This window comes from Lonchura striata, chromosome 2 (assembly GCF_050655825.1).
Source record: "Lonchura striata isolate lonStrDom1 chromosome 2, ASM5065582v1, whole genome shotgun sequence".
Lineage (NCBI taxonomy): Eukaryota > Metazoa > Chordata > Aves > Passeriformes > Estrildidae > Lonchura > Lonchura striata.
In genome coordinates, this window is record NC_140704.1 from 147,234,731 (window position 1) to 147,261,994 (window position 27,264).

The window sequence follows — 27,264 nt, forward strand, 5'->3', positions numbered from 1 at the left end:
TCAACTGGGATATTCATAATCACTGCCCATTGCTTAAATCCTGATAGTTTGTACTAAACAGTGCAAAGCAATGCTGTAATAAATTACAGGCAGTTGTCAGTGGGGAGGTGGTTTAACCTGATGTGTTTTGCCATGCACACTTGCTGATTCTGTTTGGTTTTGATTTAGGGTAGAAACTGAAATAGCTTTTTTATTTTCATCTCCTTTAGTCCACACCTTAGTTTGCTTTAGCCTTGTGAAGGAGCTCAATATCCTCCACCATGACAGACCCTGTATTCACATATTTTATTGCTGATAAGACATCTCACAAAGAAATTGTATTGGGTATGGCCTAACTCAGAGAAAGATAATCCCACAAGATGCATAGGTTGCATGGTTAATGCTGGAACAGTTCATGATTCGAAGTCTAGTGCTTATTTTCCCATGGCAGAAATAACAGCAATAAAACTTCAAAACATCAAAATGTTGTTTCTTGAAGTAACTGCTTCTGGAGAAAATTCTACAGAATGCTTTGGGTCAGGAGGTGACTACTTAATTAGTTAGACATGTTAAAAGAACAGAAAAGAAGCCTCCAAAATGGGGTTTAAAGGATGCCTTAGAGGGAATAGATGATCATCTTTTAAAAAATAACATTGTCTGCACTATATTAAATTTCTTTCTGCAACTTCCTGCAACTCTCAAATTAACACCAGTGCAATGAATCTTAGTAAATTAACAAGTTTAATGAGTGAACAAGAATCAATCAATCTCCCTTGTTTCGACACCGCTAATAAGAACTTAAACCAAGTATAAACCTCTGAGTCACAGCCTCTTGCTAATAACATGCTTTTTGCTTTGAAGAGGATAATTAAATCATCACCACATTTCTTTTTCTCTGTAAAACTTCCTGTATGATGTGAATTTAGATCAAAACACACACTTTCTCCCCTAAGGGTTCTTTCTTATATCACATTGGAAAATTATTTCAGGAATTACTCTTGTCCTTGAAGGCATACAGATCAGGCTGGGACATTAGGAGTGCTGATTGCCTGAACCTCCAAAGGACTTGATAAGCCACACATACCCCAGTATTTTACAACTCTGTTAGATAGCACACAGACCTATGTTAAGCTTCTTATGAAGGAGAAGCTTGGGTACCAACACAAGGAGCACAACAGGGAGGTTAGTTTGACAGTGAAACTGTATCAGAAGACATGCATAACTGAAAAAAATAAAGAACATCCAAAATATATTTAGTAATGTAATGTCAAACTCTAAAAATGACTATGAAATTGAGGCTGGATCAAAGATGTAGGGGAAGAAGATTTTGCCATAAAATTGGTATAAGACTGTAAGAAATATCTAACTGCAAAGAAAGTTACATTATACTTTCTCTATGACTGTGGACCCTGGGTCAAAAGAAAAAAAATGTATTGTAGCTGGTTAGTATTACCATCTTCTGGATCAGGTAAAGGCTTTTGAACACAAAATGTGGGGAAAGATCAGAGGCAATCCAAGTCTCATAAAACGGTGATAATGGGTGACCTTTGTAACCCGCATATATACTGGTCAAATGTCACAAAGGGAAAAGGTTAACAGAAGCAATTTCTTGGTACCTTAAATGATTGCTTCTTGGAATAGCTATTAACCTACTGTATTTCCATCTGCTGGTGTGGTTTTAGTTCAAACAGGTAATGTTTGAACTAACAGCTGCATTTCCCACATAGTTACGATGAAGTTTATGGAGCACGGTGTGGTCAGAGCACCAGTGGATGAATAAAGTGCAGAACCACATGTAAGGTGACCTGGTTTATATTCCACATCCTGATAAAGATTTGTTGGGTGATCTCAAATTCAGGTTCCTTGGCTTCTTCAGGGTTTCATCTTGCCATGTATGAAGCAGGAGTTCATCTACTGGTTGAAGTCTCTGGGAAGCTGAACACACTGGTATGCAGAGAGCTTTGAGATTCTCTATGGAAGGGCTGGATAAGAGTGTAAAACATCTCTATGCGTGTTGAGAGGTTATTGCTTATGGTCTGTGAGTGCCTCAAAAGGATGTCATCTTTCAGCAGATGGTCTAAATCAGCAGCATTGTCTCCAATTAGAGTAAAAATACCATGACTGAGACCAAATACATGAAGTCCACTCAGTCACTGACATCATGGCAGATTAATCTTCTTTAACAAGGGAAAAGCATACTCTTATTTCAAGTGGTGACGGAAAGAGTCTGAGAACGCTCAGCATAGTGGCAGGAGCTTCAGAGAATGGTTTTCCTGCTTGCCACGGCACACAGATGGAGAGAGTGGGGGATGTCCCAGCTCCCTGTGGGAAGGAATCTGTAAGCTATGAGCATTTAGCTCCTTGTAATGCATGACTCCAGATATCAGCTGGTCAACAGCTTTTCTTCTCTCACATACAATGTTCAACATTATTCCTTTCCTTTGGTTGTCAAGCAATTAAGTTAATCCCACAGTTATATTTGTCTCTATGGTAAGCATAAACTACCCCAAAAAAGTTCCTCACGCTCTCCCTCTACTTCCAGCAGCTAACTCCCAATTCTGAATTTTCTTTGTGTACTATTTCAAAAAACATGACCTGTATCCCCACATCTCAACTTGTTTTTCCACCGTCATTTGTTAATCACTTTATGTTCCAACTTTAAAGAATGTTTGTTCCTCTTGGGCTAATGGTTGTTAATTTAGCATTTGGAGTATTTGTATGTGAGTGCAAAGTTGCAACTTCCCACAAAAGAGATTGCACCAGGTACTTTATTGTATGTGCATGTTTTTTGACTCTTTCATCCTGTGTAATTTATGCCACTTTCAACTCTGTATTTTGCAGAGCTTTTACTTTTAAAATGTGTGCACTAAAATTTCATTTAGTAAATATGTCTGCCTGTATCTTGAGCCAAATTACCAAAAGAGAGTCCTGATCTGTCTGTGACCACAGACAATTATTTCTCTTCCTGGATTTTGTTTAGTGCAACCAGAACCTATTTCGGGGAAAAGAAACATTGTCTCTTTCTTGGCCTCTGCCCTGGGAAAGGGGGAATTTTGCAGACTGGTATGCATTTCTCTGAAGAGTGTTTTTTATTTTTAATTGTATTTAAAAATGGAAGGAAGTACAAACAAAGCTTTCATATATGGTATGTACAAATAGGATTTCAAATCTATTTTGGGTCTGGTCCTTCAATGAATGAATGGGTGCATAGCTTTCTGGAGACTCATGCCTTATACTGAGCTTCTGCACATTCTAAGTTCAAGAGAGATCAGACCTTCTGCTTTGTCAGGCTTGTTCTCATGTTGAAAAAGACTGAAGTATATTCAGCTCATTGCCTCTCTACCTAATGTTTCAATTTTTTAATAGGAGGCTAAAAATAATTGTATCAGCTGGAAAAAATTAGTATGTAAATGGGCAAGACAAAGCTAATTAAAGGAAGAAGTACATGTTCAACAGCACACATTTCTGCAGGTACAAATTAATTTAAAAATTGGACTCTTAATTACGTAAGTGTAATTTACATAAAATTGTAAATTCAGCTCACAAAACTACATGCTTAATTCAGGAACATTTTGTCTAAGAGCTTCTACAAGCTTAAATGACAATGAATGGGTCATATTGCAAAAATAACTGACTGGATGTAAAAATGCTGCATTCCATTCCTTTCTGCAGACGTGATCCACTCGTGCGCAGGGACTGTGACTGCTCCAGGACAGCACTGCTTGTCTCCACTAATCTGCCTTGCAGATGTAGCAGTGGGTCTGTGTTCAGCAGGTGTGAGGTGCAGAGATGTCCACCCAAGCTCCTCACAGGTTTGTGCTTCCCCAGGCCATGGTCCAGTGCTCTTCTGGGACAGGATTTCAAGTCCAGACATCAGGACAGATTTTGGGATGATCAGCTGGGGCAACGTGCCCTGCTGGTAATGCTGAGTCTCCTGAGTGTGACTCTGCTGCCCTTGAGCTTGAGCAGGTTCTGCCCTGGAGTTCGAGCTGCCCTCGCACCCTGAGGCTTACAGAGCTGGGACACCGGAGGTTGTATCACCTCCTCTCTCCTTCAGAGCTCTCAGCTGTGGAAAAAAGCCTTGTCTCACAACTCTGGTTTTAAATGTGCAAGTGGACTCTGGATAAGTTGAGGTTTGCATCTTCTGAAGTGGATCTACGTAATGTATTTCATTGAGACAAAGTAAGTGAATTTATGAGACAATATAACCACAGTACCTACAAAGCTCTTTTCTACTCACTTTTCAGAGTGTGACTGTTCTTTAAATTATTTAGTGACATTTTTTATATTGTACTGTATACTGTGGTTTATAACTAAGGACCTAAAACCCCCAAAATGTGACATTTGATATTTTCTTGCCAATATATCTAAATTTTAACGTTTCAAACTGTTTTTCAGCAATAATACCAACTGAGTTTGTTCATGTTAGTTTGTATCCTCTGGAAATAATGTGAGGAGTCAGAATGAGTATTCGAGGACAGCAATGTGTACATTAGTACTGGTCAAAAAAATAAGGAATCTTCCCATTACAAAAAAAAGAAAAAAAAAAGAAAAAAAAAAGAAAAGAAAAGAAAAAAACAGCCATTAGCCCCTTTTTGGGAAAAAGAAATCATTCATACATTGGAATGGAAAGTCAAGAGTTTTTGCATGCAAACTGTCTCAATCACCTTTGTAGATACTTTGCATTAATAAGGGTTTTCAGGGGAAATATCTGACATTTAAGGATTGAACTTCTTATATATATATATCCTTTTTTATATATCCTAATGGTTGGAGAAGGTATGCACTTTTTTCTTCATCTCTGTCTCAGAACTATAATGAAGAATCACCTAAAAACAAGGAAGTAATGTCTTTTTTTTTTTTTTTTAAATGTGCTATAGTCAGGGAAGAAAATTCACGTGGAAAACTGAAGAAAACGTGGTCACATTAGCATCTTTACTACTTCTCAGCAGTTTGCTTCTTCTGAGAGCTACAGCCTCAATATTTACTTATGTGTTTTGCTGTTTCTGTGGCACAGAGAAGATGAAAATAGACTTCTGGAGTGGAAACTTCAAAGGTTTGTATATATGACAAGACCTCAGAAGAAGGATTGAACCTAGTTAAAATGAGCTAATGAGGTTGCACATAATCCTACACTGTAGCTGAAATCCCTGCCCTGAATTGGAAAGATAATTATTTTGGAAATGGTGGCTCTCTCATGAGAAGCCTAGCCTTGTTTTCTCACCTTTCATGAGAAGTTCCTGTCATGTTGGAGAGAGATGCATTCAACTGGTTCACAGTTGAGGTAGTTGCTTTGACAGAGTTGATTCTTCACCTATGGTGCCATGTAAAGTTCAAACCACAGTGTGATTGTTTGTAAATATTCTTACAGATCAGACCAGCATCAAGAGGAAATTCTGCTTAGTAAAAAAACAATACTTAGCATAGGGCTAGTGACTTCTGTTGTGCTATAGACATTTAAGTTTACTTTCCCCAGGTGAAGGAGAAAAGAAAGAACCTGGGCTCCTTCTGCACACACCCCAGATAAAAATTTGATACCCTGAGAAAGCCTTTTGTTGTAAAGGCTGTGCTCAAGCAATAACATTAGCAGTGGGCTCCAGATTTTAACAACAGCAGCCAAATTTGAAAACTTCAGATCAAGCATCACTGTCAGATCACTGAATGGTCCTTTTTAAACCCTATTTTACTCTCCTTTTTCAAATGCACATGGTTCATATCACAGTTAGTCAAGATAGTTTATTTCACTAAACTCATCAAAGAGAGGACTGAGATAAGCCACATGGAAAGGTGAAAGGGGCAGTCAAAGGTAATGGACATCAACTAGATAGCCTAGAGATCTACACATTTAACAAATGGTGGAGATATACACTTTCTAATCATCAATAACCTTTCTTAAAGTGGATTGTGAATGTTTTCCAAGTGCATTAAAGAAAAAAAATATTTGTATACACAATGCCCTTTAACACAAATATATTGAAGATGCGTTTGTGTCCCAGTGGGTTGACTGAGACTAGACCTTCTCAGCTCATATAGCAGTAGCAATTCTTTAGCAAAACCATGTGGTCCTGAAATGCAGCCTCATAAAGAAACACAGATGAAAAATACCATTATTTTCTCTTAAAGATGAAGGAAAAAGCAAAGACGTTTGTTTATAGTCACCTATCCTCACACCCTCAACTTACTCCAGTTTCACATTCAGAAATGGGTGTTAAATCTTTTAATATTAGCAAAGTTTCCCAAGTGGATGTGGGAGGAGAAGAAATAAAACAGTTGCACTGCAAACTCTCTCTATGTACTCTACTCTGAGTATTCCCACAAGACCAACACAAGCTGTGAATATTAAACTCTGTTTTTAAAAATGCAAAATCAGAAAATTTGAGCCTGAAGCCAACCTTTGGGTCTGGAAACCTCTGTAATTTGGGGAAGACTGAATCAGTATCTGAACATTGTGGCTTGACATCTTCCTGAAATATCACAGCTGAGCTCCATCTGCTCTCAGTGTGTCATCTTCTCAGAGGACTGTGGCTCCTGTGCTTGCTGTGGCCAGCTGCTGCAGAACAAGATTGCACCAGAGGGCTGTGAGATGACAAAAAAATAGTAAAACTGTCTTGGTTTAAGGTAAATTTAGGGAGGAAATTTCCAAAGGGGTCCTTCTATAAAGTAAATTTAAGTGTCTCTTTCTCCACCTAGTTCAGGAGACAAAAATCCCCTTTGAGAAAAGTGGAAAAAGCTGTTTGTTTTACAAGCAAAGTACTCAAAAACATGGAAAAATAAATACTATTAAACAATGGAACCTCTTTTTGCTCTGAAGAGATGACAAATTCAGAGAGAGTCCTTGTTGTGGGGTATAGCTGGGCTTGCTAAGTCTCTTATCAGTCCCTTTTATGCTGGAAAATGCCACATCCCGGGCCCCGATGGGCCACAGCCGTGAGCTCCCAGTGCTCTTCTGGCTGTTCAGTCCAGAGCAAGGCTGAACAGTTTGAAGAAAAAGAAAAGCCACAGTCCAGGGAACTTTTCTGCCTCAGCTGGCTAAAGAAAACTAACTGAAAGCAAAAGAGAGCTTTCTCCCACTGTCTGTACTGCAGACAGCACCATCGGCGAGAGAGAAAGCTGAAGCTTTTATTTGTGTGTTTTTGAATACGGCTGCTTCAGACATGAAGCCATTTCTGCTGAGATATTCTACAGTATGCTTTTTTATTAGAGCTTGAAGGAGTTCTAAGTGAATGATTAAGTGTTATTTGTGTCATTATATCTTATCTCTGGAATAAAACCACAATAATATTAACTGCAAGTTTCCATGATATTTAGTCACATTTGCGCAAAAATTGTCATTTTAAAATTAGCAGCTTTACTTCTATGATGTACTATCAATATCTGCTGCCACTCACTGCCTACTGTAGTGATTAAATAAACAAATATTCCACCATAATTTACACCTTTTCCTAATGATTGAAGTGATTTTTGTTCTGCGATACCCTGAGATATTTTATAAAAATGGTTGCCATAAGTTAAAAAAGTTGATACTTCAAAGACCCAAAACAGTGTTATATTTATTGTAGTTATGTAACATTTGATTTGCCTTAGAGAGCTAGGAAATATTTTGTAGTATATTTTTGTTAGAAGCATTTTTTGACAGGTGTTTGAATAGGTTCATGGAGCTAGTGTTCTACAGATCCTTCCAAGTAATTTGACAGCTTTGTAACTTGCCTGCAATGCTTGGATTCTGGACACAGATGTCCAACATCTTATTTCAGCCCAGCATTCTGGCTGAAAGAGTAATTTATTACTCTATTACGAGTAATCTGCTATTGCTTTTGCTAAATCCATCTAAACTATTTTAAAAGTCTTCAAAAAGAGAATACAGCACGGCACTTCACCATCGCTTATTTTCCAGTAGGAATCTCTTTGGACCTAACAACTGCAGCTGCATCTGCATTTATGGATGTGTGCCTTCAGTGGAAGTGGAATACATCGACTGATCCCACATCCATGAGATCTGCAGCTAATGGATTCTGTGAAATCAGAAAGGGTAAGGCATATGGCAGCTCCATGGTGTTGAAGTTAATATCTAAATAACTTACTTTTGCTACAAGGCCTTAAAAATATTGCTGTTTAAATGTATGGACTTCCACCTACAGTCTAGCAACTGTGGAATGGAAAGAAAAAGTGACCTCTTCCAAAGAATTATGCCACACAGCAGGAAAGCTTTTTCAGATTCAAACAGTTTGAGTGGCTAAAATGATTTGTGAACTACACAGAAATAAATCTCCTGCAGAAAGACAAATAGTTGGCACCTCAAAAAAAAGAGGCAAAAAGAAAGAAAGAAAGAAAGAAAGAAAGAAAGAAAGAAAGAAAGAAAGAAAGAAAGAAAGAAAGAAAGAAAGAAAGAAAGAAAGAAAGAAAGAAGGAAAGAAGGAAGGAAGGAAGGAAGGAAGGAAGGAAGGAAGGAAGGAAGGAAGGAAGGAAGGAAGGAAGGAAGGAAGGAAGGAAGGAAGGAAGGAAGGAAGGAAGATTGATTTAATTTTGCAAATAGGACAAGCACAAGGAACAATATCTCACTTAATTGCTTTTTTCTTGGTGTAACTCTTGTCAGAAAGAATGGAGTGACTCACATGACTGACCACACATGGTATCTTTGTGTGCAAGCTCTCTGACTGTAATAATTTGTGGATAGAATTAATTGCTTTCACTGAAAAAGAAGTATTTTTAAAAAATCAAAAGGCAATTTTTCTAATTTTTCTTAATTTATTTTGTAAAGTAAAAAAAGAAGCTCATTATTTCTTAGAGCTCAGTCATCTTTCTCAAGATATTTGAAAGTAAAGATATGCTATTAACCCTGTTTCTAAAAAATGGAAACAAAAACACACCTGGATAAAAAGCTACAGATTTTCAGTAAAATTTAGGCTTCTATAACCTATTGATTTCTAAATGTCTTAACCAAGTTCAAAAGTTTTTGTAACAGAATGGGGACCTAAACTAAGCTAGTCCTATACTCAGTAGAACATGTTTCATTTTAACTATGGTGGTAAAATCCAATGGTATTTTGAAAAATAAATTCAGAAGTATATTAATATGCAACTATGTCACTACAAAGTTCTTAAATTTGGAACACACATTACTACTTTTTTTTCTCAGTGTTATATGAAATAACAACATCTTCAGGAGATGTCATTTTTAGCCATATCTGAAAATAATGTGCACATTTTAAAATGTAGGCATGTGGGAAATCACGGTGATTTAGTAACTGCATAGTACATTTGCTTTATGAGGGATCCTAGTTTGTGCCTTAACTCTGTGAGCCAAGAACCTTTGACAATTCAGTAGAAGAGTGGGGGGAAAATCTAACAACAAAAAAACTTTGGCATGTTCTGGTGGACACAAAATTATATAAGCATCTAGACACAGACATTTGCGTGATCAGCAGTGTGTCAAATAGCTCTATTGTTTTAAATCTTAATTTAGTGTGCAGGAATGATTATAGTTTGGTTTTCTTTTTCCCTTGTACTTAGTTCCTAATTTGTCTGAATCATACACACTTAATGAAAACCTGCTTTATAGTTCAGGCAATGCAGCTCTGAGCTCAGTGGGGTTGTTTTCCTTTGTGCTTCAGGCATATCTACAATATCTGGCTTGATTAATCTGTTGCCTTTGTGTAGCTCATTTTAAACGTCAAATGGATTGTTAATGTGGGAAAACATTCTGGGCAAATTCATCTTCCAGCTACACCTGTGCTGCCTAAGCAAAATCCACAGTGCCCTATATCAGTTAAAAGAGAGCAGAACTTGTGGCTCATTCAGAACAGAGAAAATACTCAAATCTTGGGTACATTTTTCAATGCTTGTAAGAGCTGAATAACTATAATTAAACTTCTCATCAATATTAAAGGAAGTCCACTATAATCAATGTTGTCTAAAACTTACAGGACCAAGACTTTTCCTTTTACAATGATCTCATCACCACACAAGCCAGGATTTTTTCCTTCTTCTTCATAAGGGCAATTCATTCATCTTTCCTTTTACATGTATCTGTATTTGCATTTTTTGTTGTCTGAAACATTTGTATAATTTCCATGCTTTCCACCTAAAGTATTGATGAAACTGCATAAAGATATTCTGTCTGTCTAACCAAAGGTCAGTAGAGTATCCATAAAGTTAGGGATTTACCCCAAAGTACCAAAATTTGCCATAAACCAGGACACCAATGTTTTAACATCAGTGGAAAGAATCTGTAACACTTCACCTTGCTCCATCTTTCAATGGCACTTTAGCTTGACCAAACTAGTTTTAATTAGCCAGCCTAAATTAATCTTTTTTTTCTAGTTTTGGTGCTTCTTTTTTTTTTTTTTTAATTTTTTGTTTGTTTGTTTGTTTGTTGTTGTTGTTGTTGATTTGGCTTTTGTTTTGCCATGGACACAAGGTGATGGCTGTGTAACCATCACAACCACGTGAGGTTACAGCTAGGTGCCCAAGCAATATTTATGTATTCATGATCTTCTGGGAGTTATTTAGAGATTAAGAAGAGAGAAAATCTTTCATACATAGGTAACCTGAAGAAACTAAATAGGTAATGGAAATGATCCAGTCACAGAGGCAGAAAGCTGCAGCTAGTTTAGGAATAACTCCCATAGTCCTCCACACTCCTGTGGCTGTATAAAATCTAAGCATAGAACTGAGGGACACCCTTAGAAAAACTCATGAACAGCTCCAAAATTGTGATTCATCCCATCTTAGTACATGATATGAATCTATGGAATTACACCTCTCACCCCAGTAAGTCTGGAGAGACTGGGTTACAGACTTATATTCTGAATGTCTGACTTCTGACTTACCTACCTGCAAAATCTCTCATCCTAATTAACTTTCTCTAATCATCATTAATTGTTTTTGCAGAAAAGTAATACAAAAGTCCAGGCTCTTGAACCTCAAGAGAATCTTTCCCAACAGTCCTGCAGAGAATGAAAAAAGCTACTGAAATTTAGCATGCAATACATTCAGAAGGTAGACAAAAAAGACTGAAGACTGCTAAGACTATCACCAGAAATCAAACTTGAACTCAGTGGTGTGCTCATTTACATACTACAGATATATATTTTTTTTCTGACTCAACAGGATTTTTTAGTGTGGTTTTTGTATGTGAATATTTGCTTTTGAGCTCAGCAGTGTTCTAAGAGGTTATGCTGGCAGGTTATATCTACAGGTATCTCTTTTAGAAGTATCTCAGGAGGATTCCAAAAAGCTGTGAGCTCCTTGACCACTTCAAAGGAAGACATTCCTGCTGATGTAGCAAGCTGGAAATGCAAGCTTTACATGGTAACAAAGCCTATGATGCAAGCCTAGAAAAGCTGATCAGCAGTGAGAGTGCTTCATATATTTGAGAGCTGAAAATGTGATGCCATTTCTTCACTTAGAGACAAATGGTCTGGTGAGTGCAGAGCTGCACCAAGATGTAATGATGGAGGCCCTGCTGCCTCAGCTGCTTCCTGAGCAAAGAAACTCCGGTCCAGCACTCGTTTCAGCAGTATAACCTCAAAACAGTCCCAGCTTCAGATTCACACCTGAAATCCAATCTTTATGCTGTGCAAGTCACATTCAAATCACAACAGACATAAGATTCATAAGGGACAATACTGAAAGAGCAATTCTGAAGAACAGTCCTTTCTTAGTCCTTCTGACTAGAGAAGCTCCTTCTCTTTTCCTTGGAAACTGTCTTGTATCCAGGAATGTTTTTTAGGCCAGTGACAAGTCCATTGCAGCTGTTTTGATTAGCTCTCCTTGCAGATACGGAGGCAGCATATAGAGAATGTCTGCCTCAGAATCTTTGCTGTGAACAACACTTAAATGCTTTTCTTAGCAATGTATTGGTTAAGCTCTCAGTTCCCAACCCAGTGCTCATGACATACCAGAGTTAACACAGTGGTTCACTGTTCTTTTATTTGGTTTTTAGTTTCCTACCTGGTTTTGGTCTCAGAAAATACCAAACTGATTCCTGCCTTGTAAAGCCCATATATATTCTTTCTGCACTAACACCATGATCTTTTGAACCAAGAATATAGCAGCATATCCTGAATTAAAATTGCCAACTTCCAGTAAGGAGTTTAATGATTTTAGTGACCTAAACAGGAAGTAAGTTGTCTTTTCATCCAAATCCCTGAAGGTCTACTTCTGCTTTAAGTTTTTACTTTTGGTGAGTGAGGTATATTAAGCTGCAAGCCTGCAGAACCTTGCATGGAGTGGAAAGCTCCGAACAAGAAGAGCAGGAACCTAACTCAGGCTCGCAGAGCTGCCCTGCACAGCAGCCTGTGCAGAAAGATGACCATCTTCACTTAGGTCAGTTTGTGGATCCAGAAACCAATTCAGCAACCATGGAGACTGAGCTTTTCAAAGGCAGCCTAAGCAGCAATATCAATAAGAGCTTCCTCTCCACATGGGCTCTCAGCCTGCTGAGGGGTCATAGGAAGGAGTGAAGATTAATTTGCCTGTTCAGTCCTTAGGCTTCCATCCAAGGCCAACAGCAAGAATGTCAGTGGTGGTGGAGGTCTTTTGATGTGGTGTGCCCTCTCTGTCACTCCAAAACTGTCTATGATTTCCTTATTCTCTTGTATTCTTGGAAATTCCAAATTTTTTTGGTTTTCTTTTTTTTTTTTAAGACGGTAACCAGAAATATTCTATAAATCAACAGTATTCTTCCAAAAGTGCATTTTTCTGCCTGCTAGCTACCCACATCACCTTCAGTGCTTAACATCAGTTGACTTTTGAGGCTGTGTTTCTCAGTGTGCCCAAAGTCTTGTTGTTTCCTGACCACTGTGGTCCTTAAGGATTGATGAACAGAATCAACTCAATACAGAATTCAGTGTTGACAGGAACACAGTCACCCCAGTCTGGCACTGCAAGTAATTAAATGCCTAAATCACACAAAATTCACTGAGATTTAAGCACAAGCTCTTGTCATCTGCCTTTAGGCACATTACTTATCCCAGCCACTTTCAGTTAGCATGGTACAGGTTTGACAACAATTTGAAAATCCAAAAAATGTGTTCTGTTTAATGATCCTCAAGGTACAGAAAGGTTCTTACCAGTAGGCAAGAAACACTACAATGATTTATTGGAGACATGGAAATTATTAACTTATCACCAGACAAGCAGAGATGGTTTCAAGAGTAGGTGCAGGATCACCAAAAGCAGATAGAGTGTTGCTAAATCAATTTTTATCTATACCTCTTCCAGCTCAGTTTTTTCCTAAGCATCCAAGGTAGATTACTCTTGTATAAGTCACTTCTGCAGTAAATGCAGTTATATACAGAATCTTACATTTTGTTCCTACTTCAATTACACTGTACTGTAATTTATTAGTACAGATTTCCTAATGATTTTTCTCTTAGACAATATTAAGCAGTCACTGACTGAGAAATATAACTGGCTGCAGTGCTAAGTTCTACCACCCAATATACTGACAAGGAAAGCTATTTTTTGTAGTAGTTCTAGAGAATTGTCCTTTGAGAATGGCATTTTAAAGTGTTCACCTAACTTATAGTTGTGCCATAAATATGACAAGTTTAAACTAAGGCAGCTGAGAAATTATATATATGAAAAATTACAGGGATATGATCTTTTTGCACTGGCGCATAAAGATTTAATCTCCTGGGTTAAGTACCCAGAACACAGCGGCTGTGTCAAGATAATAGCTAGAATGATCCTCATAGAAATATTTCTCATGGTTATTTCTCAGAGCTTTGATGTTTTCTTTGAAGGAAATGCCTTTTGTGGAGTACAGGTGCAAAGCTAGTGTGGTGGCCCCAGGGTGAGCACTCTTCTGGGGAAACATTGCAGGAAGGCAAACAAGGCAAGTGGCCACTGAAGTGCTGGTCTGAATGCCAGTTCATCTCTCAAGTTCTAAGAATGCCCCAAACACATCTGGTTAAGCAGAGCCAATGTCAACCAGGGAAGTCATGGAATTCCAGCAGAACTTGGCAGAAATAAGTCAAGAAGGTGGTACAAATAATTCCTTCAACTTCTGTAGTACCAGAATACCTCAAGAACATTTTGAGAGATCTAGGTACTCTGGCATGTGTAACCTGTAGAAAATCTGTACATTATTGAGGCTATGATAATGAATACTGGTTTTTCCTTCCAATTTTTGCTTGGAGTAGAAATTATAAACTGTATCTATTATACCTACCCTGTGTAACCATTCCCATTATTTGACTTGAACTGTGGTAGATAAACATGTAGCTTTTGGTGTGATGGTTACCCTTGCTCAACATTCCAGCTAAGCTCCTAAGCATCAGGAGTCTGAAGAGGACCTGAGGTACATTGGGTGCAAACACAACATATATTCTGTGACAAAAGAGATCGATAGATCGATGTCATCTTTAGCGTGCAAGTGAAGGGTACTGAGCCACAGGGAGAGGAGACCATGCCCTGTGTGCAGCACAGTCTTCTGCGACCCTCTATGGAAGAATAATGCACACTTCACTGGCATTCTGCACCTTTTAATTGTTGCAGAAATGATGGAAAATGTTCAGAAGAAAAAAGTTCAAAATGTAATACTTTTTGAGGATGATGAAATTTTTGTCTATGGAGACACTTAAAAGGTGTTAATCTGTTTATCTGATCAGAAGAAGAGAGGGAGAGTTGACAAGCATGAATCCTTTACCCAGGAAGAAGAGTGTGGATACTAAGAAGTGCTTTGATCTAGGAGAGGAAGGCACTATTACAAGAAACAATGGCCAAATATTTAACAGTGAGTGTTTTTAACCAATACGACGAACCACTGGCAACACAGATGGATTGTTTTTCTAGAACGCCTCTTTAAGATGAAGTAGAAGCAGATATAGCTTTCATAAAGAATAAGTAGGTGATATTTAAAGGAGTCTAATATATCAGAGTCCTAGGTAAATAGATAATGGTACCTCTTGGCCATGAACTCTGTTAAATCTTTTCCATTCGTGACACATACATTTATTTCATTCACACAAAATAGATTGCTGTTAAGAACACATACCATTCAAAAAAAAAATCAAATAAACAAAGTAAAATCAAAACAAAAAGTAAATACACAAGGCAGACTCACACACACAGAATCATGCAAAATATGCCGAGTTGGAAGGAATACACAAGGCTCATCAAAGCCAACTCTTAGCCCTGCACAGCACCATCTTTAAGAGTCACACCATGTGCCTGAGGTCATTGTCCAAACACTTCTTGAACTCTTCCAGCCTTGATGCTGTGACCACTTTCCTGGGGAACCTGTTCCAGTGCCCAACCACCCTCTGGGTGAAGAACCTTTTCCTAATATCAACCCTAGATCTCCTCTGATACAACTTCAGGCCATTCCCTTGGCTCCTGTCATGGGTCAACCAGAGAGAAGAGATCAGTGCCTGCCCCTCTGCTTCCCCTCCTGAGGAGAATTAACTGCAATGAGGTGTCCCCTCATATTCCTCCAGGCTGAACAGACCAAGTGACCTCAGCTGCTCCTTATAGGGTTTCCCTCAATGCCCTTCACCATCTTTATTGCCCTCCTTTAGACACTCTCTAACACTTTAATGACTTTCTTACATTATGTAACCCAAAACTGCACACAGGACTGCAGGTGAGGCCACCCCAGTGCAGAGCAGAGCAGCACAATCCCCTCCCTTGCCTTGCTGCTGATGCTGTCCCTGATGTCCCCCAGGCCCTCCTGCCTGCCTAGACACTGCTGGCTCATGTTCAGCTGTCCAAAGATCATGACCTTGATCTGTAGTGCTGCTTTCCAGCCTCTCATTCCCCAGTCTATGCACACATCCAGGGTTGCTCCATCTCTGGTCCAGAATCCAGCACTTTCACCTTCTTGGACTTCATTTGGTTGGTGATTGCAAATCTTTAATTCACATTCCAGACTGCAGACTACAACTTTAAATAGCTGCTTCTGCTGCATATTAGGAAAAAAAAAAAAAAAGAAACAATTATTTTTGAGTGTTATTTTATATTTCTCATAAAATATTTTCTACATTTAAAGCTGTTGAAAAATTATAGGGAACATAAAATCAGATAAAAACTATAGATCTGAGCCCTCTTCACTTTTTGGGTTCTTCACAGTCTACTGGGATGTAGAAACATGCTCTACCGATTTTTTTTTTTTTTTTCCACAAAAAGTATCTATTTTCTTATGGGAAAAAACAGCTTTTGTGGAATAAATCTCCCAAGGAGGCGTTGGATGGAATACTGTGTGGAACTGGACCACTGCACTGCACCATTTAGATACCCAATAAATAATTTTTTAGCCATATGCATGATATCGGCAACTCTTTAATTTGCATGTTGCAAAATGCTAAACATGAACAAAGAATGTCCATTTTTCACTAGATGGGAGAAAAAAACAAGCCAAATTATACAGTGGGATTACTCTGTAGCTCATCAAGTACCTTCTAGAGGAAATCAACTATTATTCACTTTTTTACATGCAAGAACATGTCAGTAAACTACAGTGATTCATTCAAAGTCACCAGATACACAAGTGGCAGAACTGGGAGGAGACTTAGATGTCCTGAATGTCTGGTTGGTGACCTATGCTTCAAGTAATCTTGATAAATTTTCTTTTCATATATGTGAAGAGATTCTTTAATATATACATTTCACATATATATATGTGAAAGGATTGATTCTTATATATAGAATCTCTTCACATTTCTTTAAATCCCTTGTGGTGAAATTTTGTTCAGGTCTGTGAGACTCTTTATAAGATTTCTTTTCTCTATGTATTTGTTCTATGCATGAGGTTGGCAAAGAGAGGAGGGAAGCTGGCCAAAACTCAGGTATTTTACTGTACATCTGGAAGCTGGTTTTGAAGACCTGGGGCGAAATTCTGGCCCAACTGAAATTAATGGCAAAACTTCAATGGGGCAGAATTTCACCTCTGGGAACCAAGCAAAAGTATCTCCACCCTTATAAGCTGAGAACGGAAACTTGCTTTCAACAAGACATTATTTGCTACTACCTATTCCACCATAGTTCAAAAAAGAGTTTTGTAAGCTGTTCATTCAGCTCTTTACGGGAAATAAAAATAAAAATCATAAAAATCATAAAAATTCCATTTTACCAACATATGAATACAGAGGTCAATTAATTAATTCATGTACAAGAAATAAATAATAACAAAGCAACACTAAATAATAATAAAGCAACATACCTATATTTCAGAGACCTTTTTGTTACTGACATACCTATATTGCAGAGACCTTTTTGGTACTGATTTAGACTGAGGCTGTTTCTTTTAACTTTTTTTTTTTCAGATTTCTTGTATATATCTATTTTCCTTGACTTAAACAAAATTTACTACAGGGTTAAAGTAACAAGTCAAAAGAAGCAATAGTGCTCCCTCACAAAATCATAAACTGTCAGAATGTGATATTCCAAATGAAAAAAAAAAAGAAAAAGAAAATGTCTTCAAAACTGAGAAGAAAACAAAAGCAACAGGGTTGGGGGAAAAATAAAACTCCTTTTTATTTCAAACAAATGTTAATTCAAAGCTAAGTGGAAAGAAACACCACAATTGCTTCTAAGAGTTATATGTCTGGGCCTCATTTGTATGGAATTTTCCAAAATCTTTCAGTTCTAAGGACCTAAAGTCACTCTGTGCCTTGTGACTGGATGCTACAAGGCATTATTGAAACTCAAACTTTGAGTCATCAAACCAAAAAGATGCCAAGCTATTTGTCCAGATGTTCCCTATTCTTCCATTTAAAAACTAAGACTAAGGGGATGAGTAAACTTTGATGGAATCCTTCTTTTGCTTTTAGCTAAGGGTAAAAGTTGTGAAATCTTTGGCACTGACCACTAGGACTTCAGAATACCTGACTTTAGACCACGACTGAAATGGGCTGCTGAAAGAAAATGGACTCTGGAATTAAGACCCATCATTGCCACATAACAAAACTGATCACTCGGGTCCAAGTGATTGTCAGCATCAGTTTTATAAAAGGAATTGTACATAATTATGGGTTGACTCTTCAGGTTCACAGTGAAAGGCTGAAGAGCTGTCCAGCTGATTAGACAGCTTTATTTATTTCCATTTACTTTTTTTATTGCTTCCTCTCTATCTCATTAATTTTATTTTATTTGCTCTCTGGTCAGGTCTCAAGACACTCAGGTCCCAGCTTCAGACAAAGCATTTTCTCAGGTGTTGCTATCCTAGTAACCTCAGTTTGTAATTGATTCACATACATCACTTTCTAAGATGGCAGAGATGAGGTTACTGTGAGGAGAGACAAACAAGGGGGGCTATAAATTACAGCAGCACATTTAGTGGGCACACAGGAGCACAGCAAAGCAGCAGGTCAGCTGCCTCTTTGCTTATATTCTCATGTACTTGGAAAAGAAAGACATAAACACACATCATGTTCTGAGTATGACTCAAGCATATTAAATATCATGCTTTGAAATGCATTCGTTACCTGCTGAAAGAACTAAAATGACTTATGAGATTTTCAGATCACTTTGATTCAGTCAACATTGGGATTTTATGCAGATGCAGATAAAATGTTCTAAAGTTCACAAAGAGAGTGGGCAAAGGGAAAAGTCACAAATATTCCAATAAATGGCCTTGCATCTATCTATGAAGTAGTCTATAGTATTAGGAAAGGGTTTCACTTCAGACAAGTGAGGTCAAACTATCAAGAGAGCTCAGTCTAAATTTACAGGCATCTGGAGCAGGGGGCAAACTTTCAAAAGAGCCCATCTTAGGCTCGTTTGTGACATTTATTCCTTAACCTGACTGCCTTATTTTATGCATATAGTTTTATGATTCACCTCATTACCTATTGCTTTTCATTCTGTTTGACTGTCTTTCTTTTCTTTGCTGTTTCTCTCAAATCTTTCCCATTTATGCTCTCCTCTTTGCTTTTAACCTTAATGCTTTTTCTTTACCACTGTATCTCATTCCTCTTGACTCAGTTACTAGTGATTTTATTTCCAATTCATTCTTCTATTAATAATGCATGTGAAGTTTATTAAGTGTCACTTACTTTGTTCTTCTCCCAAAGTCCTTGTGTCTTTTCCTAATACAAAACACATGCAGGATGGCCAAAGATGGGAGGTGGGATACAAAAGAGGGAGGCAGTTAAACTTCATGAAATGAGAGTATAGATTTCACAGTATTTGGAGCTACAGGTGGGGAAGTAAAATTCAAATGACTGAAAAAGAAATCTAAGTTCTGTTTGCACTGTCTCATGAGAGATTAGTGCCTGGCACCAGACATTCAGCAGCAAATACTTGAAGGTTTATGTGGAAAATACTGTCTCTCCCTTGAACAACAACAATGAGCTCAGGCAGGCAGAGAGACACCTTTACAAAACTGGAATTCAGTGTGCCAACCTGCTTCCTGTCTTCTTCATATATTTGGCCAGGGACAAGTAGCTTGATGTTCTGGTGCCAAGGCAGGTGGTCCAACTCTTGAAACTAATCCTTTCCCAGATTTTGTAACAGCCTGAGGACTTGGAAGACACTAAGGAGGCTTCAGAGCATGTCTTTTTGCTTATTGAAACTGTATGTCACTTTGGTGGTACATCCTACGATATGAGTTTTCTTAAGCCAAAATAAAGAGGAGGCAAACTGGTTGGATAACAGTTCAAGATTGTACTCAGCCTTTGACATCAGTGGGAACTTTTTGTCTGGTTTATATGACTCATTATTAGTGTCCATATTCACTGGGAGCCTGCAGAGCCCAACACAATGATCTTGTCCACAGTGCACAGATCCAGGCAGGCACCCTCTCATGTGAATATGACAGTGAACAGGGAGTATTCAGCATCCAGGCAATCAGGGCCTTGAGCTGCTCAGACATTCTTGTTCTGTAAAAATAAAGGCAATAAAGGCCTTTGGGTGAATATAGCTGTGAGATACATGTCCCCTATAATTACCCAATTTAGCTGTAAAAAAGAACACCACACTTAGACCTGGAAAATGGTAGCATTTTTGGGAACTGTTTCGAAATACACTAAATTTGAGTCCATCTGATATCACTTAGTTGTTGTGGTATCATCTTTTGAAGTGGTCTCTTGCAGCACTGGCTTGGGCCCATAAACCAGTCAGCACTGGTACATGTTGCCACCCACATTTAACTGAGAGGGGAGGAAGGCACAGCTGGAAATAGTCATTGCTCTAGAAAGCAATAGATGCCAAGCAATGATGAAAATGCTGATTCATGTCTTTGGCTAGCTTGGTTTTCAGGAATTTGATGGGTTTTGAAGGGATGAAATCTAGAACTGTTGAATTGTATATGGGGAGATATTGGGACCCTGTCAAAAATTACCTGTCAGAAGATACTAGCTCATTCTGACTACAAAAGGTAAAATTTTGAGTTTTCTTCATTGTAGGGCTTTAGCTGTAATTTAGCAAAAATATTAATTAAATGTATGGTAATTGTCAGTGAAGACTTCTGGGAGAGATAAAGAAAAGTAGTGGTGGTATATCTGTGCAGATTTATTGAAAAAAAGAATTAAACTGGGCTAATTTGCTGAAGTGTTAGAACCAAAATTTTGCCTGGAGTTTAATAACAAGATATTAGAGCAACAAGTAGAACAGTGCAGAAATTAATTAAAAGTAAATAGACCATAAACTTGCAAGGCTCTGAGAAAAGTGCCAATTTTTATAACAAAAGCCCAGTGGATGACTGAAAAATTCTCATCTTCCTTTCACCTACAGTGCTTTAAAAATGATGTAATGGTAATAAATATCTATTAATTAATTTGTTCTTATTTAGTTCTTGTTTGTGATCTTCTGGAGTTTTGTAATAATGTTTTCTGCATCTTGCTAAATATTTTCATTACAATAATAGAATAGGGAATGTCAAAGATCAGACTCCCATTTAAGTGCATTGCACAATACTATTAAGTGTCCAAAATGTAAAAAAAAAATAAAAAATCCCAAAACAAAGAAAGAAAACAACAATAGGTCAAATAAAAATAAGAAGGAAGGGACAGTTTCTCCAGTTTAGAAACAGAGCACTGAATTATCCCTAGTGTATAGATGGAGCACTAAGGTCCTTTAGACTTCAGAAGTCACAATCAAAGATGCAGAAGTGATGGGTGCCTTGGAAGTAGAGCAAGAACATTCAAAGTGTGGAGGAGCAGAAAACAGCACTTTATATTTCATAAAATATATCCAAGCTTCAAATGCATTTTCATTGCTATAAAGAAGGAAAGCAAATCTTTCCAGAATTTCTAGGAGGGAACAAGTGAACAAGAAGTTCCAGGAAGACCTGGTAATAGGCACTTTCATGTTTTGTGGGAGACCAGGGTCACAGGTGCTCCAGAAAACACGAGGGGACTTGAAGTAGAATTGTGCTATCAATGAAGGCCTGAAACTGTGCATCAGTTCATCTATGTTCGAAGAGTCATCCTAGAGCTGCAAAAAACAGTCCTCAGAACTGATGGGACATTTTAGCTTTTATGAAGTGTCAGTTTTCACCAGTTTTCACTGCTCTGTAAGAAATAAAAGATTTTCCTCCTGCTCTGAGTCCTTGTTTGTCAGGATGCAGTGCAGGTTGGTATCAATTTTTTCTGTTAGTACTATCTTATTGGTAAAAATTTTGTGCAACATGGGCATATAAATTTCATGTATTTGAACTTCAAAAAGCTACTGGAACTATGCCACAAAATAAAATAGAAGTGCTTTTGATGTTAACAACTCCTGGCAACACAGACCATCATTTTTTATTGATTAAGTTAACTTTAAACATATTTCCTTAAAATGAATTACGGTAGGTTAAAGACCTGCAGTCACTTTTTCTAATCTCAACTAGCCTTTGTTTTCCACACCATTCATTCCAAAACTGACAACAGGAAAGGTCAGGTAGGTCATGCCTAGCTAGTCCCAAATGCCACAGTATATTAACCAAGACAGAGAATATAATTAACTTTTCACAAGTAGCAATTAGTAAGAATAGCCCCCATTAATTCTATTTAACATTCCAAATTTGTAATGTGGCAGAAGCCAAGGCATTCCAACAGCAAGACCAAGTTAACTTCATAAATTTAAAACTAACATCAGACAAAGAAGATTTTTATGTGAGCAGAATTGTTCAAAAATATGAAGGTTGAAGAAAATATTTATTTCAAATTCTTCATATTATTTTTGTAAAATTTTCTATTGTAAAAAGATGTGTTTGGTTAGGCTGTTCCTTCTGCATCCCAGCACACCTTACACTTGCAATGGATAACAAATAAGGAGCAAGTGATTTAGTATTATTATGGGGTAGTGTGCTGAGAGTATTATGACCTCCTTTCTATAAAGAAGCAATTGTTTAAAAAGGAAGAAAATTATCCTCCTTACCCCTAAACTCATTTACAGGAGACGGGGGTGGGGGGGGGGGGGGAATGGAGTTAAAAAGAAGTTAAGTAAGCAGCTAGAAAAGAGATAGTTAATTTGGGATACTTCTGTTTCTGGATGCCTGATGTAAGTACTCGGAATTATTTTCTGAAGTTTTCAATTGTGGTCTGGCTTCAGCCCAGATCTCCTCTCTTCCAGGTCTGTGCTATAACCACAAGATTGTTCTTCAATCCCTCTACAGTGAATAAAATGAAATTATACAGATATTCAAAGTCTTCATTTGGGTATCTATGGACTAAGACTGAAAGTATTCTGGATCACCAACAAAGAGTTCATACACTACGAGCGTTTATTTCCTATCATGCCATATCCACAGGATCATTTTTTTGCCAAGTTAGCTTTCCTATATGTAATGGTCTCCAGTTCCAGCGCTGAGTGAAATGGCCTTGGACTTGATCATGTGGGATTGTGCTATGCACTGTTAGCATGAACATGTCTCTGATTTCTTCTGAGTGATGTCTGTTTTTCTCTTATTTGTCTCAAAACTACAAAATCCTTTTCTGATGGATTCTCAGTTGAAAAGTTCTTTCCCTCTTTTGTCAAAGGGAGCAAATACATTCTGCTTGGCACCAGACTCACAGAGAATTCCAGTAATTCCCATAGCAACTTAGCCACATGCCATTTGGGATGATCACAGAGATGTCCTATGGGAGGGATTGAATTAAATTTCCCCCACTTCTTTCAACAGCTGAAAAACACACTGTATCCTTCCTTCCTTTCTCAAAGAGCACAGCCAACCCCTGATAGTCAACCAAGTATACACTTGCATAAAACTCTGAATGTATTTTTCATTCAGGAAAATCAGTTTCTGGTAGTTATCTAGTAGTACAAAAAAGTAATGATATATGAAGGAAGAGTGATTTTGCTTTTTAATTTTTTTCCTTTCTAAAAAGGACTGGCAACACTGCAAACAATCGACCAAAATTGAAAAAGTTATTAACAAAACTTGCACAGAAGTTTCAGAGTTTACAGGACTCCGGATAAAAAAGGAAAGACTTATTGTCAAATGGCAACTAACCTTGAACTAAGAGTACAGGGTGGTGATGGAGAAACAAATGGACTATGCATTCAAGTTCCTCCCAAGCATTTGTGAGTAGCTCTGGAAGACTCACATAAAACTCTTCTGTAGGTGCATGGAGGGACCTTGACAAGCTCTGACTTGCAGTGACCCAGTTCACTGAAAGCTTTAATTCTTTTCAGTATTACACATCAACATTCACCTGCTTTCACTGGTGAAACTTCATATTAGAAGAAGCTAATACAGAATACCTTTTTACTGGGATTGGATCAGTGACCAGTAGCACATCATACATTTTATTTCCATCTTCTACCATAAAGATAAGTATAACTCAGCATCAGGTAGTTGACAATTATGTCTCTATCAAGACCTTTTACATGTCTCATTCATGCAGAAATTACTTTTCCTTCTCTCCATCTGTCAAAAATATGTAACTGTCTTGACAAATTTTCTTTTACAGTTTACAGAAAACACATTGGCCCTCAAGACTGAAGAGGAAGCCAAAAATTGCCCTGTTGCTTACAGATGGAAGAATTTGTTTAACTGCTTCAAAGTTTATGAGTTTTTGTCTTTCCATTTGCTATTCAATTACAACAGTGCATAACATGCTGAAACTACCTTCAAGATCTGCATGTGAGACCTGAGAAGATGATGCTATAGCTGGCCATACAAAATACAAAAGAAAAATTAAAACTGCTGGATTTTTATGTGCATGAGCCTGAGACAGTAGGATATTTGCCTTAGGCCACACAGGGAGTCACCATCAGTGTCAGCATTTGAGCACCAGGCCCCCAGGTATGTTGATCTAAGCCTTCCACTTGCAGTTGCCTCCTCCAGGCTCTGTCCTAGGAAAAGGACTGTTCAAAGCTTAACACCCTGAACTCACCACAAGCCTGAAGAAAACCCAATTAGTTACCAGCAATGACCGTACCCTGACCCTCATTTCAAATGCTTGTAACATTAATTATTAACCTGTGAAAGAACTAAAACCTTGCAAGGGGCCAGTCTGAATCACGGATCATCAATAGCATGCAATGTGCTGGAGACAGACAAGCAATCACCAGAGATGCTCTTGTCTGATCTATTTTTTGGCATTTGGCTAGATCTTGAAACCCTTTAAAACAGATATATCCCACTTCAAATTTCTTTCTTTGAACTGCTACAGAAAGCAAAAGGAGCTACCAAGCAATAAAATAAAGGAAAACAACATGTTACAGAGGAACAGTTTCCACTGTGAATATCACTGACAACACCATTTTAAGACACAAAGGTGAAAGGACTGTTTTATAGGTGCGGAAATCCTGGTAACACAGTCTCTTTGTTTGCAAGCTACTGAGGTCAGAAAAAGCTTGCCTGAGCTCTTTATGTACAAACGTTTAACATCCTTGTTCCTGGCTCACGGGAGGCACCTCCTAATGCCTGCTGTCAACTCATTTGTGACACGTAACTGTAGTCTAAAGGGGGTTGAATTGCAGGGTTTGTAATGCATACACACATTGTTCAAGATTATCTAACAACATTAGCCTCTGGGAAAAGGATGGCTTCAGGGCTCTAATTAAAAGAAATCATAGACAGTCAAATCAAGTGCTTCCTATTTGTATTTTATTTAATAAAGAAGGAATGACACAGATAGAATTTCCCTCAGCCTTTTCTTTTCAGTAAGGGGCAGGGGGGTGCAATGGGCCTTTCAGAGCTCTGCAACAGCCGTAAACTAGTCCCAAATCGATTGCCATCCCCAAACACATTCTCCGAAGGCTTAATGGTATTTTCACGTGGGATCCAAAGCAGGCGGTCTTCAAGGAAAGTTATTGCATCTGGTCAAAAAAATAAAGCTGACATTTTTTGACAAGACCCTAAAGTATGATTCTCCCAAGAGGGTTGTAACATAGAAGAGGCTGAGCAGGTGGTAATAATCAGCATTACATACATTTGAGCATTTTCTATAACATGGATTACCATGGAATTTCTTCCTCCTCCTCCTCTTCTTGGGGAGACTTGCACAAATTGCAAGCATTTTTAAGTTGCTTTGATAAGCATTTCTATCACCAGTTTCACAGCTGTAGCTGGATTGTTTAAAATATATAAAACACAGCCCCACCTTCCAGCGGAGAGAAGGAAGCAGAGGGAAGCAGAGGACCCTCTTCCCTCTCTTTCTCAGCTTTTATTTAGCCAGTTGTCTAATTGCTACCAAAAATATTCCACTGTTGTGCTTAAGCACAACATAGAAGCGCTTAAGCAGCAAAAAGTGACTGTCTGCTTTGGGGCGAAGGGTGGATGCACACCACACCTCAGACAAAGCCAGTGGGTAAAACCAAAAGTAACTAAGCAATGATTAGTGTGTGCTCAGAAAAGGACAAGACTCAATTCAAATCTTTTACCCCACTTCTCCTGCCTACACCAGAAAGAGTCAATAGGTAGAAGTTCCAATCACAACCGAGCCCCTTTCAAGGCAGATGCAGGAATCCACAAAGAGAGATTTGACAGTATTTCTCCCATGAGTGCAGCCATACCCAAAGTCTCCAAACTGGGAGCCTAGGATGCTGTCCTGATCTTGGGAACTCAGCTGCCTGTGCTGAGAAGTGGTCTACGCCACAAAGGCCTTACAATTTAAAGTGATGGAATGAAACAATGAAGTTGACATTAGTAAATGCTTTTATAATTAGTTTGGTGGTATCATTTCACTGAATAGTAAATTGACAGTAAAATGCAGTTTCTGGAGGTCACTGAAGCAATTAGGAAATGGTGAGTGGTTTCTGCCACAAAAAAGGAGAAGAAATGAACTGTGGAAATAGGGGATAGAGAAAAGCCCTCCAAGATAATTACTTCTTTCTATTCAGAATTTTTGATCACCTTTTAATTTTTCATTTCAGAACTTTTTCTTTGTTTTCATATTTTTTTTTTAATTGGAGTTGAATCCAAATGATTTCTTTTTCTTTTTTCTGTTGGATTTGGGGTTTGTTTTTTTTTGTTGTTTTTTTGGGTTTTTTTGGGTTTTTTTGGGAGAGGAAGATTTTGCTAGGGAAAGTACTGGCCAAAGTGCTTGGATCAAATAATCCTTTCTGAATCAACATAAAGCAATTATTGTTTCTAAAAATCCATATCTATATCTTCTTGGGTTGTTATCTATGTTTTTAGGTTTCGAATATTTTACTTTAAAATCTATTTTTTTAAATAACTGGGATAGCAATGTGCCCCATTTCCACCCCCTCAATCTTTTAATATTTATATATCTGTGTAATTATTTTATGAATTGGTGCAGCACTAGCTTTTAATACTTGAGCACTGACACTGATAGACCCTTTTGATTCTATCTCAGCTAATATTTGCCTCACTCTGATAAAATCAGGCTTTAATACATATGTGTTTGTAAAAGAAGAATGTGAAGATGTGAAGATGTGCTTTTTTTTCCACCAGAAGAGCTCTACTTGTCTGCTCAGGTAGTTATTGGATACTAGATTTTGTTTTTATCATCAACCCTGATAATTTAGGTTATTTTTATTTAAAAATCCTACAGGACAATTTTTCTTTCATCACAAATATGCTTACCCTTCAAAGAACAACTGTGTAAGCTCTCCTGGTTTCAGTCACAGTCGTGTTATTTGCACTTTTTATTTTATTTTATTTTATTTTATTTTATTTTATTTTATTTTATTTTATTTTGTTTTATTTTATTTTTGGCCAGAACACTGCAATACTTTTATTTTACTTAAATTCTGGAAAGGCTTTAACAGAGGGAACCCACAATAAAACTCTAGCATGTTCTCCCATGGTCCCCTCTGACTGAGTAATGTTCAAGTTTCAGCACAGCGAGGGATTCATTTCCAAAGCATACAAGCAATTTCCCCTGAAGCCAGAGAAAATAAATGATTTTTTTTCTGGTTAATTTCTATCACTGGTTTTGCAACT

At 37.8% G+C, this 27,264-nt stretch overlaps 1 long non-coding RNA gene across 1 annotated transcript; it reads left to right on the plus strand.

Moving 5' to 3' along the window:
• The first annotated feature begins 1,686 nt into the window (after positions 1–1,686).
• Positions 1,687–24,993, plus strand: LOC146768470 (uncharacterized). Its single transcript, XR_014953088.1, has 2 exons — positions 1,687–5,035; positions 7,877–24,993. It is a non-coding gene; the product is annotated as an uncharacterized LOC146768470 (long non-coding RNA).
• Positions 24,994–27,264: the final 2,271 nt, after the last annotated feature.